This window comes from Falco peregrinus, chromosome Z, assembly GCF_023634155.1.
Source record: "Falco peregrinus isolate bFalPer1 chromosome Z, bFalPer1.pri, whole genome shotgun sequence".
NCBI lineage: Eukaryota > Metazoa > Chordata > Aves > Falconiformes > Falconidae > Falco > Falco peregrinus.
The window spans coordinates 11,276,074-11,297,958 of record NC_073739.1 but is presented as its reverse complement, the minus strand read 5'-3'; the positions used below and the strand labels follow the sequence as shown (position 1 = coordinate 11,297,958).

The following is a 21,885-nucleotide window of genomic DNA, read 5'->3' as shown; positions in this document are numbered from 1 at the left end:
ACCTTTTCACACACTGCAAAAAGAACAGGGAAGCCCAAAGCAAATCTCAACGCTGAGAATGTGTATGGGACACACATACATCTCAATTAATGTAGCATTTTCACATCTGTATGCACGGGCATCTTCATTACAGTAATATTTTGATACCTCCCAGCAGTCCTGGGAGGCAAGAGAAGCACAAAACTGACTGTATTGAAGGTAAGTTGGAGCTGAGGGAGTCTACACAGGTTTCCACTCAGGTACAGCAATTAAACTAGGGCACACACCCAGCCCAGTACCTGAACCCTGTCCTCATTTGTTACAACTTACTCTCTGCTGCAGCAGTGTAGATAGTCCCTGGAAGAGTAGGATGGGGCTCAGCTGTCTTGGCAGCTATCACAATGTTGGCACCGTCCTTGGCAGCTTTCAAAGCAATGGCCTTGCCAATGCCCCGGCTTGCGCCTGTGATGAAGAGAGTGCATCCTGCTAATTTCCTAAAGGCAAAGGGGGAAGCGGAGGGTAAAGATGAGGGAGAAGAAAGCAAAACCTGTACATCATTGACTTCTAACACTCTTTAAGGGCAAAAGTAATGAGCACAGTCTTCCAGCCAGGCAAACCCCTCCATCGATTTACCAAGAAGGCCCCCTAAACACAAAAGGAACGGCTACAGCCACAGCACAATACGGTTCCAGGGAAGGCAAGACCACTCCCTGAGTTTGCAAACGCTATCGAGCAAGAAGGTTGCGCAGGTCACCCAGTTACACTTCTCCCTGTTTGTAAAACGATCCAACACAGTGTTTACAACAGAGCTGCTACCTTGTAAAAACAAATGCTGGTTTCTAATGAGACAGCGCACCTACGCAGCTCCCTGTACCTTACTGGTCACGGTCCTCTCGACACAAAAAGCGGCTGTCTCAGCGCGGCGCGAAGTTCAAGTCCAGAGCCACAATGCCAATGCAGGGAGCCGCGCGCAAGTGCCAAACCCTTGATTTTCCAAAACGGCAATTACTTCCCTTAAAGGCTTTACGTTAAAGTCAACAGTTTCCCAGCAGCCACATTTAATCCAATGCCCCGTCCCCAGCCCCCCTCAATGGGCCCAATCCAAACCTCCTGAGAAACTTAACAAGTTTTAAGAGCGCCTGAAAGATGTCTGGCTTACACAAAGCATCACCGCATTTTTGAAAAGCAAAAGATCAACTCCAGTTTGAAGCATACTTGACAATAAAGCCTCTCGGACCACAGGTCTTCCGTCTGAAGGGACGTGCGATTCAGCGCTCTGCATAAAGCTTGTGCTGCTTTCCGTAACTCCATGGAAAAAGCCAAGAGGTTCAAGTTTCCAGCCCCAGTTAGAGAATGCATGTAAACCACGTGCCACAGCGACTTTGCTTTCCACTCGCATCACAAATGTTACACACCGGCCTCCGAGCCTGCAGTAGTTCTCCTTTCACTCTGGGCCAGACTTGACTTACTCCTCTTTCTCCAGGTCGGCTTTGTCCCTCCAATCCGAGAGCATCCCTCTCTAAAACACTGCCTAGGAGGGGCAGCGTTTGCTTTCAGAAGGCAGAAAACTGGGATGGGGCAGGGAGGGGGAGGGATCTTCCCCTGCAGTGGCAGGGTGAGGCATCCGCAGGGATGTCAATGAAGCTCTACAGCTGCCATTTCAAACAGATTTTCCTCTGCAAAACTGGGTCCTGGAGAGGCACAGGAGAAAAAGTCTCACAACAGCACAGCAACTCACAAAAAGTGCTGCCAAGAGTCATAAAAGCTTCTGCTGCTTTTACTAACCAGGTGCTGGAATTTTAGCAGCGCGTGTAGCTTCAGAAAGGATCCAGTCAAACTGTTGGACTTCTGCACATCTCTGACCTGTGCTTCCTAAATGTGCACTGCTTTGCAGCAGAACGTGGTAGAAAAATAACCTGGTTTGTTTCTTTTCCCCTGATGTATATGGTCTTCTCTCAGTTAAAATCAACCATAATCTAATAATTTAATTAAGACACAGCATAGAACATCTGATGCAATTGCCCCTCTTAACTGAGTTTGGTCTGACTCTAGAAAAGGCTTTTATTGGTGAAATATTAGTTGGACAAGAGTTAATGTCACAACTTTCATAACGTTATATTGCTGCACTGGTTTGTAAGTGTGATTTCCACATTTCTCACTGTTCTAAACAGTTCTGAACCTTCTTTAGCAAAACTTTAAAATTAAGTCAGAAGATAGTAGATTAATCATGAAAGCAGAATTATCTATTAAGTTAATAATTATAATCAAGTCCTCAAAAAATACCTTTAAAAGTGGATTTCAATTAATCAGCCCCCTCCTTTTCAGCAAAGTGCTTCAATATTGTGAGATGTAGATAGGTAGATACAGATATATGGAAATACATTGTTAGACTGAGATATTTTAAGGGTATGAGACTTAATTGCAGAGTCTGGTTCAGCATTTTTAGCACACGAATAATACAAAATATATACCAAACATGGATTTCTAAAGAACTGGAACATCTTACTCTAGCAATATTTCTGTTTCCTGTGCACAGCCAGTTCCTTCTCTTTTTCTGATGATTCTGTTTCTTCTTCATAGGTAAGCTAAAGCCAATCATGGCTCTTATCTCAGGAAAATCAGGTGTTAAAGGTGACATAGTACTAGCAGTGAGTCTGGAAAAGATGCTGCCACTTTTCATTTTCGAACATTAGTAGAACACTGGCCTTTCGTCTGTAACTACAATACTGTTTTAAAATGCCAGTCCTGATTTTACTTTGATGCAGTATAACTATCAATAAAATCCATAATTGTTAAAGAAGGCACAATTCAGTCTGATTGTGATGCCCACCACCAAAGACATTTTTCTTAATAACTTGTAATGATTAAAAGAAAAATTATGTCCCAAAATTCTGATGTTTCAATGATAGTTTTTTTCATTTTCATGTCTTCCTCTAATTGCAAACTGTCCTCTGTTACTGTGAGATGTAGACCTAATAGAAATTTGCTTCTTATAATGTTGTCTTACCTTTGAATTACCTGATGTCTAATGAGATGCAAGTTCTGATCCCAGGATTGGGGAATGCACAACATGTTTCTATAAAAGCTGAACTCAGCACTAACTTTTCCTCTGACTGGGAGACAAACAGCATTTTTCTCTCCTGTAGTGTTTCACAAAGCTTGTAGGAACTGACCATCTCTATCAGATACTATTAAAAAAGTCTAATAATCTCAAGCTATTGGAAAACACAATGTATGTGCTTGTGTGCAAAATAGTCACATAAATTTTGTTTCTTTAGGGATCCACCTTAAAATAATCTTCTGAAACCTACAGATACTAGAAAATGTTTTTCAATTGAACACACATATTCAAAGTACATTTCCAAACACTGTCTTGTAACACTACAAGAACTGAAACGAAGAACTTGGGTATAAGGAGAAAGGTTTAATTTCTTATGTATTTCATCATCAACCCCGTGCCTTTGCAGTTTTCCCTTCTGTGCAACTCTTTTACTGAAAAGTTTTTCAGGACTGTGAGGGTGGAGGGGAAAGGTGTGCAGCATCCAATTCAATATTAACTATGTCCTGGCACCTGGAGGAAGAGTCTGCATACTTGCTTCTTTGCCTGTGTCTATAGTTAATGCTGTGTGTTTCTTGTGTAATCAGTCATACTGCTCTTGCGCAGAATGATTGGTAGTTGTGAATGTCATTTGGTGATGGACTGTGATGCCTGTGTAATCCTAGAGAAAGGTATAATCTTTAGAAGGAAAGTGCTTTTGTGGAGATGGATCCAGAGCAGCACAACCTGTCTCCAACTTGCCACTGTGTTTCTTCTCTGTCTGGTACATCAGTGGTGTTGCTTGCATGCTAGAAGAGTGAGAGCTCACCATGCTGCTCTGGGGGATCAGGGCAGTGCCTGACCCCTGATGCAGTTGTATGAAAATTGCTTATGCCAGGGAGAGAAGGGCAGGCTACCACATCCCACACTTCGACTGGTATAAGCGGTAATGGATTCACACCCAACAGGACAAGCAATTCATTAACAAGAAGAAGGAAAACCAGAAAACTTGGACCTCTTGTTTTTCAGTTAAATGTATTTACACTATGCTACTTGACCCAGGATAAATGTGCATCCCACTGGCAGCATCATGAGCATGTGGCTAAGTATCCCGCTGCCTTCCCCTCAGATAAGGTGGCATGGGTGGGTATCTATGGTGATGCATCTCACCCCTCCCGTGGGCTGCTCTGCTATCTCAGGAATCCCTGTTTAGGCCTCAGCCCCTCTGTAATGAGTTAGCACTCAAGTGTCCCTCGATCATACTGGCATCTCTTGCATGGATGAGGTGCGGAACGGCACTGGCTGTACCAGAAACATTTCTTACCTGAACAGCACTACTGCCTGATGGCCTTGATCATCCTTTAACAAGCCCGGGGACATTCTTTATTATGGTTCCAAGTAGTAAAATACCACTGTCAATGGAAATTTTTTTAAAAATGTAATTTATTACTGACTCAGAATGTGGCCAGGATGGAAGATTACTGATGACTGAAGTCTCCAAACAAATAAACAGCAGTCCTAAGTGAGGCACTTTGAGCTCTCCTGGACTGCAGGACAGGGACACTTCTCAGAGTTCTCAAGCTCCCAAGTCTGTGATCCTAAGGGGGTCCATTGCCAAAAGCTGATGGCAGGGCTTGGGCTGATATTCACAGAGAATCATAGAATGGTCAGGGTGGGAAGGGACCTCTGGAGATCATCTATTTCATTCATGCCTTTGATGGTGATTCTTTAAGCAACTTAACCTAAACCACTCGTTCGTGGCAGCATCTCACTGCTGTGCCTGTGGCACGGGATGGGTACTGTGGCACCTGGTGGCGCTGAGTGTTTGGGATATTTGATCCTTGCATTACGAACGTTCATATTATGCCATTGCTGGAGTTTCTGCCGTAAGCAGACATGGCTGAAAAACATGCCAGTTTGCTGTGCACTGTTAGGATGAGACCTGTAAGGGGTGCTGTAATGGCAGAATGTGCATTATGCAGAGGATTTTTATATGAGGGCAGAAATGTGTTGCATTTTAATCTGTTGCTTAGTTCACAGCTTTTGAGGCCCATGAAAATGGACTAAACTAAACAAATTGTGACTATTCTGCTACTATGAGTAACTGGAGAGAAGGCTGCAGGTTCTTTGGGTGACACCTCCAACTGATAAAAGAAAAAACTGCTCCAAGACCTATGTAGAACACAGACACCATCGGCATGCTGCTGGCAGTAGTGAGCCGGACCGATGGCTCACCGTGCCGCGAAGGAAATGTAAGCCTGTGCTTCGTGTGCCCAAGGGCTCTGGTTCCAGGTTCCAGGTCTTCTCTCCCACCTCTTCAGTGCAGTCTCAGCGCCTCCGCTGGTGTGTTCCCCCGTTTTGCGGGGGCTGGCAAGGACGCAGCTGCCGGGCGCCAGCAGAGGGAGCGCGGCCGGGCACCGCCGGGTGTTGCCGTGCGGTGCCGTGCCGTGCCGTGCGGTGCCGTGCGGTGCCGTGCCGTGCCGTGCCGTGCCGTGCGGTGCCGTGCGGTGCCGTGCCGTGCCGTGCGGTGCCGTGCGGTGCCGTGCCGTGCCGCGCCGTGCCGTGCGGTGCCGTGCGGTGCCGTGCCGTGCCGTGCCGTGCCGTGCCGTGCCGTGCCGTGTTGTGCCGTGCTGTGCGGCGCGGCGCGGCGCGGCGCGGTGCTGTGCTGCCAGGCGCGCAGCCCGCTTGCTGGAGGGTACGGCTTGGTAACGTGCATCAGCATCTTCTCCTACTCTTAACAGGGTTCATCAGCGGGGTAGGATGGGATAAGCAGCTTTGTGGCGATAGCAAAATCTGTATCCGTGCCTTCCCTCGCATCTGGTACAAAGTCCCTGCACCAGGGTAGGAGGGAGGGTGTACCCCTCGGTGACAAAGCACCAGGACTTGTCATGCTTGCTCCACCAAAGTGATCAGGGAGACGTAATGCTTTGTTGTCAGGAAGGGTCTTGGTTTGGAAGAACATGAGCCTGAATGCTTAACACTGACAGAAAGTAAAACCACTGCATCTCAGCCCTTACAATGGAGTGTTGCTTAATCTTAGTTCTTCTCCTGTTCTATCCTAGAATAAGATGTTGCTTTACATAGTGAAGTTAAACAATATCTAAATATAACTAACCCAAGCAATAATACATAGAGTCAGTATTTTTTACTGGGGTGTAGCTGTTCCTCTGTAGCTCTGCTTCCCACCATTCCCACCGCAGGCTGATGCCAAAGGAAGAGGAGGGCACCTTGCCAACTGTATGGGGACAGTATGATCACACTTTTTGAGACAGGTTTACCTGTCTACCTGGTTTACAGTGTTTTATCAGTAGGGACCACGCACCAACTTGAAGTTACCATCGGGGAAAAAGAATGGAAAGAGAAGGAAGCGGGAAACTGCTCAGCAGCCAGCCAAGAAGCAAAGCAGTGGGGACCCTAGAAAAGTGTCCTTTCCAGTGTCAGCAAGCAGTGAGGAGGAGGGAGGTGACTATAACTATTCTTGTCAGGCTTTTCCCTCTGTTAACTCTGTGCTTGGCGTTAGGACCCAGACAAACTCCCTCTTGGTTGTTCCTGCGTATGTTGCTGTCAGGATCACATTTAATCAGTTGCAGGTGGTACATGCGGTCACTCCACTTTGCACATGTTTATGGCTGGTAATGCCTATGGGATATTTACATTACTATTATCTACTTTTCTATTTGCTAAGTATTGTTTTTCCCCTAATGTAAAGTTACAAAACAGGCAGGAAACACAGGGGCAAGAAAGCAGGGACTCTCAGTCTGTTATCAATTGCTTTCCATGCGAACCTATTAGAACACTGAGATCTGCAGGTGGAATGCCATGAGAATAACAGCACAAAGGCAACAGCATAGGAAGGAGAAGGGAAAAAGACTGAAACAGCAGTTCGGGTGGAAGGCTGCAAAGCTGCAAGTGAAAGGCTGGCCACAGAAGTGTGCACAGAAGGGCCTTGGCATTGCAAAGGTGAAGGCACTTGTGCACATGTATGTGCAGCAGTTGCCATGTCTGGTATTTGCTGTACAGTGCTAAAAGAGGGTTCACACAATTAGATTGTGATGACAAGATTGGACTCAGACTTCCATACATGAGAACTTCAAAACCAAATAGGCAGGAAAGTGCTCATTGTTGTTTATGCATGGCATGGTTAAGCTCAAGGTCTATGGTTAAGCTCAGTCTCTACGCAAGACAAAAAAAAAAAAAAAAGAGTTGTGTTAATTTTCTTCAATATGAGCTGTAATTTTAAGCATGTTTCCCTCTTCTTACTTTCTCCTGTTGACAGGAACCACATAGCATGAGCATCACTCTCAGAACATACCTTCCCATAATGGTCAGTTTTAGCAGCGTGGACGATAACTACCATAGCATTACCTCAGTTGTAATCTTGGTGATTACAACTATTGTATGTTGAGTATGTGTGAGATATGGTATTGGGAGACTAAATAGCATAAAGCCAGTGCACAGAATTCAGGTTTTTTTTCCTAGAAATATAATTTATACTCCATTAGAAAAAAAATTGTCCAGAAAGATGTTGTTAGCTTTTTCTTTATAAGCTAAGAGTTTACTGTTTCTGCTAAACAATTATAAAAGGGAATTTTGTCATCCAGACTTTACTGTAAAAGCAGCGTGCCCAAGGTCACATCTATTCACTGAAAATCAGGTCTCTCGAACTTCTAAGTTTACCTCAGGCAAAAACCTGAAGAAAGACAAGAGTAATGTGGGTGCCTCACCCAAAGCTGGGAGGAAACAAACCCAGCTGGCTCACTTGGTTATTTTCTTTGCCATAGTCCTGGCAAAGCTCCTGTGATGGTGACAGTTGTACATATCATAAGTAAACAATGACCCATCTTCATGTTTACCACCTTGGCTGATGTTATTTTCTTTTCTTTGAAGGAAAGGAGAGCCCTCAAACAAGAAGACTGTTGTCAACCTGTTACAGATGGGCAACTGCACCAAAGGCTGGAAATGGCCCCAGGATTTCTGTGGTGGAACTGAAAATCAGCCCCCGCATCAGTCCAGCTCCGTCACTGCAAAGCCCTTCCCCACCCTCCACCTTTTTGTGGTTGCACTGTGAGCTCTGTAAGGCATCCTGTAAAAAAGCAGGTCTGCCCTCACAGATCGTCATTGAGAGAGGGAAAAAAAAAGAACGTGCTGTGGGTCTGCTACAGCCTTCATATGTCGCTTGTAGAAAGCAACCCCTTTTCTGAACCCAGGAACGCACAGCTAGTAGTGTAAGTGGGTGAAAAGCATGACCCAGTTGCATTTGAAAGCCACTCTCTGTGTTGTAAAGCACATTAGGGAATAACTTGAGGTCATGGGCTAGAGACCAAAGCATTGCAATTTCTTAGACATAGAAACAGCCCATTGTCCTTATCCTATGTACAGAAATTACACACTGTACGTGCTTACTAATGTCAGTCAAATCTCCATCCCATAATTAGTGCATACTTATACTGCCCAGTCCCCTGCTTTCTTTCAAGTGGGTTTCTTGTTAAGCTGTTATTATACATTTTTACCATACTCATTATTAAGGCTTTTGTTTAAATTGCTGTGGTTTACCTGTGTATTTTTGTCACACAACAGCTGACACTCACCTGCTGTTGCCACAGGTATGTCCTGTTCCACCAAAACCCCAGGTTTCTCTACTATCATTATGAGTCTTCCCAAAACAATCAGGGAGCTTCTATCAAGTCAGAGGCAATGGAGAACTCTAGTCCCATCGTTTTCTGTCTCAATGCCTTCTTGCTGATGGCTGCTCTATGTTTTTTATTTTCCAGGTTAGTCTTTTTTTGCCTGTGAGACATTCACATTATTAACTAAAGCAGAAGGAATGTTCAATATGGAAAGAAGCTCATTCTTTACATTTTCAAAACATTTTTGTAAGAGCTCTGTCTCGCAAGCAAACATGGAAGAAATCAGAAGCTTTTCTGTATTGTAGTTCATATTCTGTCTGATCTACACACAGAGAGCACTGTCAACCTCATTTGTCCTTCCATGAGAAAAAGAGACTGGAACTGCTTCATTTGTGTAGTAAGGTGTAATGAGTGCTGAAAATGAGACTTCTCGGACTCCCTGGAGCTGTATCAGACAAGAGGAATCTGGAAAGCAAATTAAATTAAAATCCACAGGAATTTCATACAAAGCAGAGTTGTGTGGTGACAACTCTGAAAATGCATAGACTGGATTCTCAAGGTTATTTCAGGCCTCTGGTGAAGGAGCATAGGATTTTCAAAAGCACCTTGGGGGCTGATCTTCATATGCCTTTTCCTGTGTGACTGCTAACTGTTGGTTGCAGTCTAGTAACAAATCTCTCAAGGGAAGGGCCAGCAGGAAGTGATTTCTGCTCTGATATGCTCAGGTGTGGATGTGAAATAGCTTTGTGACACCCATAGTGACAGGATTTGTCTGCAGTGTTTTCTGCAGCATCATGCACATGTGAGGGAAAAGTGGCTGCCGAACATGACAGCTTGAGGTCTTGGTCAGGAGAAAACTAACAGGTACCTCTGTCAGGTTGTTAGTGGCTCCAGATGGGGCAAGAAGAAAATTGAGAGCTCTTCCTGGGTAATACCATCTTTCTGTAGGAGTTGTAAGCTGGTATCTCTTTTGCATTTCATCAGTACACATTCTTATTCACTCAGATTGTAACTCTGACTTGAAACTAGGCATTTTGCCTTTTTTTTTTTTTTTTTTTTAAAGTTGATGGCTGACTGCAATGCTAACAAACCCAGTCACTGTGAGTCGGGTGCTTTTCTACTTAGGAAAAAACCTCAGAACACTTCTTGCCTGCCCACCCCTTCTAATTCAGCCTGGTGTTTCCCACAGGACCAGAAAGACGTCTGCTTGAGCACTTGCATAAGTCTGCCCTCGCCAGTCAGGCAGAGCAGTATTTGCAACACCTAACTATAGCAATCTACTGCAGGCGGCTGGAGCAAAAGACCACTCTCCTCAAGCCTCCCTGTTCGAATCAGGCCCCTTGTGGGCTTGTGTGCCTTGCTATTGACAGAGAAGGGAGCATGTCTTCCACTCTTGTGGATCCCTTTATCTCTCTATGCTGTGGTTTCTGACCTGTGGAGCAGGGATGTAGGGTCAGCATTACAAGCAGGATTACAAGTGAAGTACTGTCAAGCAAGGTGCAACCAGATGCTGTGGTGAAGGGCTGTCAGAGCAGAAGGACCATGGTTTACCAAAGATGAATTTGTTCTGAAATCATCTCCAGAAGTAAAAAAGATCTTAGAGAAACATGCAGGCCCCCCCCGGTACTTTTTGGACTGGCAGGGAAGTGTAGTATAAATTAACTGCCAGTGCTTTGCTTTGAAATATTGTGTGTATTTAATTACAGATGTTCCAGGAATATGGATATGATGCTTCACAGGCTCTGCTTTTAAAAACCTTCCTTACATAAAAAGAAGGTGTGGGGGAGAAGTTGCCTGGTTGCTCTTTCTCTTTAAGGATCACTCGCACAAATGGATCATGTTGTGATGCTGCTTTGCCATGCCTTGGTAAATGAACTGACCTTTCAAACATTAAATTTCCAATGTTTTATACAGGAAACCTGAAAGAAATTCCACAGACAAACATGTTAGTCGCTGCTATATTCGGTTCTCTTTATAATCAATTTTCCAAGGAACTTCCTGATAGCAGCATCCCTGTCCTGTCCTGTGCTTTACTCCCTGACAGTGCCAGACAGCTGGTGTCCACAGAGGTGCTCTCAGCCCACTTGATAGTTTTTATTCTGGTCCTGCCTACACCAGTGTAGCTCTTCTACCCTGTTACTGAAAATGCAGGGATACAAAGCCCTCCCCACAGGCCATAAAGAAGGACTCTGCCTTCTTATTCACTAACCCCCAGCATTGCAGAAGTGTTGTAATACCCCATCTCCACTTGTCATACTAGTTGTCTGCAAGTCAGACCACTTGTCTTTCTGCTATTAGGGAGGAAACTGCCACCCACATTGCTGTCCTTGACTTCCAGTCTTCATGGCTGGGTGTCTGGAAGGTGTACCTGTCCCACAGACCCACCTCTCACTCTGCCCTTCCAAAGCATTGATGTCCCACCAGGGAACCCACACCCCTTGTCCAGCCCACTAATACCGACTTGCAAATGCCTGTCTCTCACCAAGCCCTTTCACCCAAAGAGGTGTGTAATCAAAGGCTGAGTGGGTCTACTTCATGTTTAGTCCTCTGAGAGGGGACCGCAGGACAGCTCCAGAATGAGACACTGATGTTTGGGCTGGGAAGCTGGCTTCCCAGCTTGTATCTTTTCTGTGCTTGTATCTTTGATGCATCTGGAGGGATTCTCAGTGAAGATCCAGCTGTCTGCCTGCATACTGGGTGGCTGACTAAAACAGGGTCCTTCCAAGTGGTACAAAGGAGGCAGTGTGGGACACCACAAGGCTCTGCCAAGCACTGCAGCTCTTCTGGGACCTTCTGGGGCCTCCCAGATATTACTCTGTCCATGCTCCAGCTGATGGGGTCAAATCTTGCTTGGGTCACAGCACGTGAAGTCTAAAAATGAATTATTTTTTTTTTTAACTTACGCTGCTGTCTCGAGGGGCTGCCTTTTTCAACAAGCTACTGACTGTGCAAGGAATTTTTCCTGACTCAAAAGTTGTTCTAGCTTAACTTCTTGCAGCAGCTAGTTTGGTCAGGCACACGCTCCTCTGAGGAACTTACCTTTGAAAAACACAGCAGAGTATTCCTACTGTGATGAGACACTGGTTTGTGATCTGCATTTGGCTGGCTCCAGCCATGATCAGCAGACCTTGGACGAGACATGCCCATGGGAACTTGTGGTGAAGTGATGAAAAAGCCTGCTGTGGCAGTGGCCTGATACTGCCTCCGTTCCTGTGGTGCAGCCAGTCTTGATCAAAACCTATGTGTGGTCAAGAGCATCATTCTTGGCCTTTCACTCTCATCCCAGCTGCTCTTGTGCTAGGTCTTTAGCATATGGCCAGCCTTTTGCTTAAAACAGAAGTATTTTCTGATCACACTTTTCTCCCTCCCAGCTCGTTCAGCACCTCCCAGAGCAGTTTCCCTTCTGCTGGGAGTGCTGGGGGAATTTCACAGGGGTGCTGCTTTCCCTTTGTGTTACAGCTGGCAAAGCTTTTAGCATGGGGTCAGGTTCACAACCACTGGTGAGGGCTGGCAGAGAGCATATGTATGTGCTGGCAGACCCTGCTCAGCTGGGCAGGAGCAAACAAGCACAGCTGGGGCACAAACTGTAGGGATGTGACTCACTCATTGCTTCCTTGCAGCCTGGGTCAAATGCAGGGCAGAGCTGGGCAGGAGAAACAAACCTCTCAGCATGAATCCCAGCTCACTTGCCAGTCCTGCACAAATGGGGAACAGGCCCTTGCCTGTGCCACTGATACGAGTCGGTACCCATCTTTTCTCACTGAGAACTTCCCTGGGAAAAGCCAAGCTCTGCTCTGTTACTGCTTGAACAACGCGGTGCTGGAGGGATGCTGAGGAAGCTGAGGAGGTTCACAATGAAGCCATGCAGTCACTGGGTGTCTGTGAGTTTTCTATGAGGTGGTGGCACTGATGTAGCTGTAACTCTCCATGACCATGGGACCTCTCTTCAAGCATAGTCAGGTGTTTCCAAAGAGGAGGGCAGCAATTCCTTTCCCTTCTGTTTGGCAACTTACACATCCTATTTTACAGCCTGCTGGCCCAGCTGGTCTTTCCTGGTGGAAGACTCAGTTCTTGTATCTGGGACACTTTAGCCATTGCGCACTTGTTTTGGCCTGCTGGTGGCACTGGTGTTGCTGGGATAGCAGGTAATCCAGCAAACTGTCCATCAGTTCAAGAAGGGAGAGCATGAGCTCCCACTGAGCACCAGGAGCAGTTTTCTTAACACTGGGGCCTGGAGTGAGCAAATCCTCCCTTGTCATACAGCCTGACAGGGCTGATAAATGGTCATAGCACAGATGGGTAAACAGAGGTTAGTGAGTTGCCTGAGGTCACAGAAGCCAAGTTTATGTTAGGTCTGGGATAAGGATGTAGTACACCTTCTTCCTCAGCCCACTGCATTAATGACAGAACCCTGCTGCCCCATCTGAGTGTGTGGACCATCTACGAAGAGATGCTTAGCACCTCTGGCAGGTGTCCATGCCAACAGTCAGAGCTCTGCCTCGATGTGTTTTATGCCAAGTAAGGAGCAAGAGGAGAAATAACCAGCTATAACGCCACCTCACTGTGGCAGTCCCGTGGCTGCGCAGAGGCAGGGCAGTCTGCCTGCCCACCCCACAGTGGCCAGCACAGTCCTGTCAAGCCAACACCAGCAGCTCTCCCTCCCAGAGAAAACATTGCTTTGCCAGGAACATTGGTGCACACTGCTCACTGCCCTTCCAGTGCAGTTACTAATACAGGCAGTGAGCTAAAAGGAATTAATCTAAAACTGCAGTTCTGCATTGAAGTGCTGGTGACATTATTGGGCTAGCTGAGCTCTTTGGTAGTGCATACGATATGAACCAGAAACCTCTGATGCAATTACAGGCCTGTGTACAACACTGTGATGATAATAGGGCACAACAGCCAAGCAACCATGTCGTAGGTTGAAGAAGCATTTTCAAACCCTCTTTTTAATTAGTGACTGCAGACACAGCATTGACCTGGGGCTGCTCCTAACAATAAAGAAGTGACGAAGGGGTAGAAAGAGGCGGGAGGAGAAGGTGGGAGGAGGGCATGTTTGGAGTCCACTTTGTCCTGTTGCCACAGATATGAGAGGAAAAAAGCAAAGAAAAAATGCAAAGGAGTGGGGAGAAAGGAAGGAGGTACCAGAAATGAGGATGAAAAAGCCATATGACAGGTAATGGCTTTCAAACTGTGACTTGTGGACTGCTTCCAAGTGCTCTGCAAAGTCAACTGCAAAAAATAAATTCATGTGCAATTCAGCAGTCTACACAGAAGCTATGGCCAGCAATGTCAGCTCCTCTGCTGCAGAAGGGAGGTGAACAGCCTGACTGCACATGAAGTACCTGGTTTTAAGGCCCCCAAAGATGCAGAATGTTTGTTTAGAAGGCAGTTCTCCTCTGCAGGAATTCCTTATTGCCATTATTTGTGAAAATTTAACTATTTGATCTTGAAAAGAGCTCAGCAGCCCCAGCTTGGAGCACTGGTTTGAACCATATGACCCATGCAGCTTCTTCCCAGGTGTATTTGATGGCCTGAGGGGTGCTGTGGGGTCATACCCCTGAAGAGCACCCCAGACTAGCCCCTGGCAGGAGCCTGGGGACACAGCAGAGTTCGGGAAGGTGCTAGTCTTGTCCTTAGTATTGTCAGTGCTTTGGCTCCATGTCCCTGCACTAAAAGCAAGATGTGGGAGCAGGGTGTTGCGTGTTTGATCATTACACATGGAGGCAGACTCTCCCTTTACTCCCCAGAGTAATTCCTTCTTCCATTTAGCGTTCTCCATCTTTAGGAGTCTAAGCACCGAACCCTTAAACTCTGCTGAGATGCAATGACATGACAATAACATCTTACTGAAAATAACAAGAGCAGAAGGGATGGCAATCTTCCCCCGGCGAGGTTAACACTGCTACCAAATTCCCCTGCTGCATCACAGGCAAACCCAGAAAGAGCATTAATTTTGGCACAAATACAGTTCCAGATTGCCTCCATTATACTCTTGTGTAAGCATTGTTGCCATTGTAGCTAGCAGCATGTGTTAGCCCTTTCAAGTTTTGCAAATGTTGGCATAGGGAAGATAAGGAAAGGAAACCTCTGGGGCATGGAGCAGCCGGCTTGGAAGGCTGATACTCTCCCAGCAGCAGCCAGGCCCGTGTCCTTCTGGAGTGATGCAACAAGGCAGGGAAAAAAGCCCAACCGACGAGGTGAGTGGAGTTTGCTTTGGCATGCGCCTCGCTTATTGTGGGAGAACCAACACCCAGAGAAAATGCTGCAAGCGCATGATGAGGTCTCCCATGATTAATTGCAAAAAAATCCCAGTATGAGTAATGGTGCTGTTGAGCTCTGTAGTGGCAGACAAATCAAGGAAATTGCAGTTCTCACAACAGATAAATGGTGATTTTTATTGCCCTACATGCAGTTGTAGGGGGGGTGCACATATACATGTACATATATATGTACCCCGCGTAGACTGATGTACACACATGGCACGACACTATACCTATGATCTCATGCAAAAAAGTGAAGTGACAGTAAATTGTGTCTCTGCATCTGCACAAAACAACTGAGCAGCAGTCATTTGGACACGGCTGCTCTAACTCAGCCGGTGTTAAGCCAACAGACCCTCATCCAGAACAACCGGAATTACAGTGTTTCAATGTCAGTTGAGAACCCGGTCCTCGGTATTAGCGAGGCAGCCCCGCTTGTGCGCACGCGTTTCTCTCCTTGTTTTTAAAGGTAACGCTCCCACCCATGGCGGTGCAGTCAGAGCCGCTCTCCCGCACGGCGACCACCGCCGCCCAGGGCCGCCCCCCGCCCTGCGCCACGCCGTGCGGCGCGGAGCCGCCAGCGCCCGGCTCGCAGCGCGCCCGCCCCTGCGGCGACACGGCACCGGGCGGGCTGCCCCGGGCCGGGGCCGGTGTGCGGGGCGGCGGGCGCGGGCGTGCCATTGCACACTTCCTGCGGTGTGTGTGACCAGCGCCGGTTTCCGGTAGCTGACAGGAGCCGGAGCCCGCCGCTGCCTCCTCCGGCGCGGAGTACCACCGCGCAGGGCAGCGCACACACGCGCACAAGCGCGGGGGGGGGGGGGGGGGGGGGGCGGAGGAGGAGGAGGGGGAGGAGGAGGAGGAGGAAGAGGGCGGAGGGACCCAAGCAGCCCCCCCTCCCCAGCCCCCGAGCAATATCACAGTAACCCTCCCATGCAATACAGGCGATATCGCACTGCCCCCCCGCCCGCGCTCCCGCAGACAGGCACCTGCAGGTAGGTGACGCGCCGGGCTGCGCCGCGGGTGCGGGTGCGGGTGCGCATCCAGCGCTGCCCCCGCGGGGGCGGCCGGTGTGCCCGTGTCTCCCTTTGTGCGCAGCGCGGGGCTCTCCGGGAAGCTTCCCCGGGCAGACACAGCCCCCCGCCCGGGGCAGCGTGCAGTGTGGCAGGGGTAGGTGCCCCCCTCGCCCGCTACACGGGAGGTGCTCGTACAAGGGGCGAGGGGGGGGGGGGGGGGGCGGCAGGGGCAGGAGTGGCAGGAGGGTTCGGGGTTTGGCAGGGTATAGGGAAGGGGGTGACCCCTCCACTCCCCGTTGCACCCTCTTGCAAAAAGAAAAGCGAGCCTTCCTGCCCCCTCTCCGGGCTGAAAGAGAGGTGGGAGGGGGCAGCTGGGGGGGCTAGCGTTTGGGGACCCCGCGGTCTGGTGGCCGCACCGAGCGGGAGGCAGAAGAGCAGCGCCTGGCACTATGGTTTGCTCCCCTCCCCCCGCCCCCTCCGCCCCCTCCCGCAGGAGGGCAGGGGGCGCCGAGGTGGGGGTCTCCCTCACCCTCAGCCCGAGCAGGCAGTGGGGTGCGCACTGGGGAAGGCAGCCCCTCGCAAACTTGGCTTGTCAACCAGACAAGGCAGGAGCGGTAAGGGAACCCAGAAAACTGTGGAACAAGCATGGAAAAGATGGTGAAGTGCAAAGGAAAAGAGTGAGAACGGTGGGGAGATAACACTGAGCCTTCCACAATTTAATTCTGGCCGTCAGAAACAGAGCCACTCTGCAACCAAAGGGGTAACTGTGACACATACGTTAAAACTCACCTTCCATCTACAGTATTAACGGTTATAAATATCCCCTGAACGCAGCTGGTTATTCAGTAGTACTAGGTGTAGAGTAAGGCTGTTTCCATTTGAGTGAATGAAGATCTGTCACAGAAACAAAACAATACACTGGGTAAAAATTGAGGTCCCTTGGCTTTCAATGTTTGAATTGTTAATCCATGAAGTTTGCTTTTCCCTGCCTTCTCCACCATTCCCCCACTATCCTTTTCGGAAATACAGCCTCTGCAAGTAGTGCTGCAAAGCTAAATCTGCGATAGATGCTAAAGCTTGACCGTGAATTGCCGGGAACAGCAATGTTTTTTCCTTTTTTTTTTTTTTTTTTTTTTCTTCTGTTGATTTGCAGATAAATGAATACTTCTTTAAACAGAGTAACCCCAAAAGGTCTTTTCAGGTCAAGAGTGACCAGTTCCTGTTCTCCCGCGGCTGCTCCGGTTCACCTCCCCGTAACTCGGAGCTCACACCGAGAGGGCTGTACCCACGTGGTACCGCAATTAACCTAATTACCCCCGCCAGCACGGTGCCGCGGCTGCAGCCTGCCCCACGGCGCTGGGACCCTTCCAGCTGACAGGGCTCACCGGGAGCCGCGTAGAATGGCCTTGGGGTGTCAGGTCTGCCAGTTGTCTCAGGATGACTTTTCCAACGTGACTTCAAGCTTGGCAGAGCCTATTTTTTGTCCACTTCTAAGGCCATACAGAAGTAACAAGTCATAAGTCACAGGGTTCATGCTGTCACTTGCTGCTCTGTGCTGAGCCTGGCATGCGACCTGGCTGAGCGATAACCACTGTCCCTCTTGCTCATCCACCTGCGGCTTTCAGCAGAAAGCTGCTCTTCAGCCATGTGCTCAAGTTCGTTAGCTCTTTGAAATCCTTTCTAGCTAAAGTAACAAACTGACCCGATAGTTTAAAAACTCTTGCACCCAACAGAGATAAGAATTGGCAAAAAGATACAGTCTGAACGAAGTATTAACGGAAAGTGTTCAGGGGATAACAGATGGACAGTGGTACAATGCGGCACAAAGCTGGTTGTGAGAGACGGTGGAGTTACTCTTTCTGGTGTTGCCAGTAACTCGTCTCAAGAACGTAACATAGGTCTTCTTTGTATGCCACTAAAATAGCTAGGTTTTCACGAGGTAACTTAACACTTGTGGAGAAACTGTAACAGCTCAAGTACTTCTCTAGCCATTGTTAGCCAGCTGGTGGTTTGTTTGGTTTGGTTTTTAAGCAAATATATATTGATGTTGTTCCTGTGCTGATACATCTGTGTGCTGGTAGTCTCTGTACTACACCAGGAAGTTTCCTACAACTGAACTTACTGAAAGTTTCAGAAGGACAGTATAATTCTGTTTCATTCACACAATGATAGCGAGTTTATAGTCACTGAGTTTCCAAAGCAGTAGCAGTTTGCTTTGTTAGCAGTTCAACCCGCAGTTGCCAGGTGCTGCTTCATTAAGTGGCCACCGAACCTTGCCTTGGTGCCAGTTTGACTGGGCTGTTGTGTGTTCACACACTCCAGGTCAACAGACACTCTGGGAGTTTCAGCAGTGTCACCTTTCACTGTATTCAGTCTCACGACCTTATGCCTCTCTGCCTTTCTTCCCTGATAATTATAAAATGCAGACAGAAGAGGTCTGAAGGTCTGAAGTGTGGGCAGACCTGTAATTCCAGCCTCGGCACTCATTTCTACAGTGCCGCTGTTTTTCCACATCTGCGCTCTGGGAGTGATAATGCATCCATGCATCCATTCACAGCTCACAGAGGTGGTGTGAAAATTAACTGCTGTTTGTAAGGCACTTCACAGAAACGTATATGGCAATTAGTCCTCTCGAGGTTTGTACCCGGTAATTCAAGTGTAACTAGCTGAACATAAGGCTCTGCTTTCAAGGGTTGTTGCTACACACCTTTCTGCAAAGTCAAATGGGGTGAGATGAAGGTTAATGACTTAAAGTAGTGCAAATTTTTATCAGCTTTTCTGGTTCCTTTTCTGTGAAAAGTATTCAAAGAGGAGCGTTAGATTCAGTCACATCTTTCTGTGACGGACCTGCATAGTAGCTCAGAGGAACTTGAAAGTCTTACAACTTAGTACAATTAATAATGAAGAAGACCCGTGGAGCACGACTGCTTCATCTTCAGTTGCTTGACCTTGGCCCTGCTTTGTTGATTTATGAACTTCATTTACTTGCAGGGTTAGTGAATTCTCTTGCAAGACAGAAATTACAGTGTGCCAGCCCTCTCCTGTCTCCGTGGTAACAAGTACACTGCACAGATTCCTTAACGAGCCCCCTGGCTGGCCACTGATTATGTTTTTGTGGTTTGGTAATTCTGGGCCCTTAAGTAAGTAAAAGGTCTTGTTCATGACTGTCCAAACTTGAGCAGTCGAAATGGAAACAGAAATAAAATAATAGATGCCTTCAGCACAGTGAGAATGTATTGTAATTTAGCCTCAGTCGCACGTACACGGATGGGATATAAGCGGGTAACTATTGAGTATTTTTGTTTTCTTCTGGGAAGGGTATGGTGAAAAGGATGTATCCCAGATCTTGGGTGTAGTTTGAGCTTTGTGTACCTCTTCTGTGGCTGACTGATCTATGTGTAAAATAGTAAGTTATTTTGTGTCATCTGGGGGCTATTCTCAATTACAGGTGTTTTCCACATTTTCTGGTCTGGCAGTTTTTATCACAGTCGTCGTATTGCTGGAGAGTTCCTTCATATTGCTCCATTCCCATTTCTTATTTATTGTTTAGCAACAGGCAGGATCCGGAAGCTTCTGTTCACTTGACTGGTGTTAGCTCAGAGACACCGCATGAGTCCTGTTGGACCCAGGCACCTTAGGGTTTTAGGCTTGTGAAAACTTACAGGAATGGAAGTTTTCTTGTCACAGTGTTAGATTCATGGTATTCACAGAGTGAACACTGTGACCTTCTGCAAGTCTTTATTTCCACTGCAATAGTTCGAGGTAATTATTTTCTAAGATCAGCCACTATACCTAAAGTATTTTACACACTTTTTTTATAAATCGTAACTAAGATAACTGGAAAAGATAAGGGAAGGGAAGAGATGCCTCTCCCTTTTTCTCTCCAGCTTAGTTTATTTCATTAATTTCCCCACCCTTTTTTGTATGGTCTGCCCTATTATTTTCCTCTGTGATCTCCAGTAAAGTGAGTGTCTTTGGTCAGTGTGGACAATCAGGCAAAAAAGCCCTCCAAAATGTTTTTTAAAAACAGGAACATAAATATGTAGCAGTGGGCAAACACCCAACAAACATGTTGCTTAGCTTTGGCAACTGGACTAGGTGAAAAGTAGCTTTGTTTTCTTCAATCACTAGCGCTATAGTTTGAAAGCTTTATTGCTTAGTCCCTTCACCTGTGAACCCTCTTAATGAAAGAAATAGACAGGGAAGGTATCCGTGATACATTTATTTTCTATAGCAGTGTTATTCAAAATATGTGTAAAGCTGGCACAACTTAATTTAGTAGTTTTGAATTTCAGTGGCTATCCTGTCATGGATTAAGGCTGGAGAAAAGCAAAAAACACTGATGAGCTAGTAGTTTACATTGAAATTCTTTCTTTACCCTGCCAGAAGCCTCTAAATGACCTGTGGTACTTAACTGTGTATTAACCCATCCTGCCTTAAAGATTGCTGCCTGTTGTGACAAACAATAAAACTAACTGGAACCAGCGGTAAGTTAGAAATCCAATTTAAAGGGAAGGCTCCAAGTGGAAAGGTGTGAAGAGGCTAATAGCCAGACATAACACCGTATTTAGGCTCCTGATCACTGATTGTCTTCAGTTTTAGAGGCAGCAGCATTTGAAATCGGTGTTTTCCCCTGTGTGGAGGTGTGCTGACCCACGAACAAAAGAGCTCTTGTTGAAAGCTGGTTTTGGGTTCTGCTGTTTCGGCTGCCAGTGTCAAATGCAGTCCCCTGCCCCTGCACACCCCACCCCACCCGCCGAGGAAAAAGCAGAGTTTCTAGTATGCCTCTGCTGAACCCAGCCATTTACTTGGTGGGATTAAATTTCCACATAGTCAGGGGCTGTGGTTTACAAGCTGTTTTGGGAAATCATGTAACAGTTTGCCCAGCAGTGACCCGAAATAACCGCTGTTATATTTTATAAATATGTAAGGATGTATCATATATCAGTATGAATAATATACGAATATAAAATTATGCTTATTTATAAATACATGCGATATTATATATTTGTACTATATATAGTTTATTTTGTTATTCTGATATAATTTCATTTATATTATTTAATATATTATAATTTAATGTATATTAACATGATATGTATGTTTTTATTATTATTCTTACTAATATTAGTGTTGTATTCTGGAGTCAGATGAGAAAGAAAAGATAGGTCTCGCGGAGAAGGTGTCTGACTTACGAGGTGAGGGAGCTGTGGTTCTGCTGGGATCTGTCCTGCTCCTGGTCCTAGCCAGTGTTTTCTCAAATGATACAGTGGAAGGAATAATGCACCACCCTCCATATTGCACCTGTGTGGAGCACAAGGCTGGAAGGAACTGTAAAGGTGTGGGAGTACAGAATCAAATTTCAAAATCACCTCAATAGATTGGAGATCTGGGCTGGAGGTGACAGGGTGTGAGATGTAAAACACAGGGTTCTGCTCTGTGGTAGGACTGGGGAAATGCTGAGTTTATAAGCTGGGTAGCAATTTTTTGGCCAAAACTTTTTTAGCAAAAAAAAAAGAACAAAAACTCTGCAAAGGGGAAGGGACTAACTTTCTTCACGGCCAAGGTGGGCAGAACAGGGAACAATAATTTTCAGTAGGAGAGAAGATGAGGGCTAGGCATCAAAATGTGCTTTCCAAGAAAAAGGCTCACGAAGCTCTGGGGTAACCTGCAAGGATGCTGACATGGGAGGCCCTTACAACGAGGTTAAATGAGTGTCTGCCAGCAGGGAAAGAGGAACTTTGAATCTGCTTAAGGAGAAGCCCTAATTTTTAGTGATTTTTCTTCCATGTTCAAACTCCTTGTCTGTCAGAAGTTTTTCTCTAGAGCAAGAGTATAATGGACGTTTCTCTATAATGCTGAAGACAGACAACCAGAAACTCAATTGTTTTAATAGTAAATAGGGTGGGGAGAAAGGGTGCCTATCTGAAGTTGTAAGTGACTGCAAAGCGCAACCTCTAACGCGG

The 21,885-nt window shown here is 46.7% G+C and overlaps 2 protein-coding genes and 1 long non-coding RNA gene across 3 annotated transcripts in view; 2 read left to right on the top strand and 1 right to left on the bottom strand.

Annotated features, from left to right (window-relative positions):
- The window catches only part of INIP (INTS3 and NABP interacting protein), a 230,722-nt gene that overhangs the window by 103,341 nt on the left and 105,496 nt on the right, over positions 1-21,885 (bottom strand). The gene's annotated exons all lie outside the window — the stretch shown is intronic.
- On the top strand, positions 3,895-9,694 carry LOC114012499 (uncharacterized). The gene is made up of 2 exons (XR_003554979.2): positions 3,895-5,268; positions 7,904-9,694. It is a non-coding gene; the product is annotated as an uncharacterized LOC114012499 (long non-coding RNA).
- The window catches only part of KIAA1958 (KIAA1958 ortholog), a 73,043-nt gene continuing 66,953 nt past the window's right edge, over positions 15,796-21,885 (top strand). The window contains exon 1 of the mRNA XM_055790320.1: positions 15,796-15,898. The gene's annotated coding sequence lies outside the window, so the exon portion shown is untranslated. The remainder of the gene's footprint in view (positions 15,899-21,885) is intronic.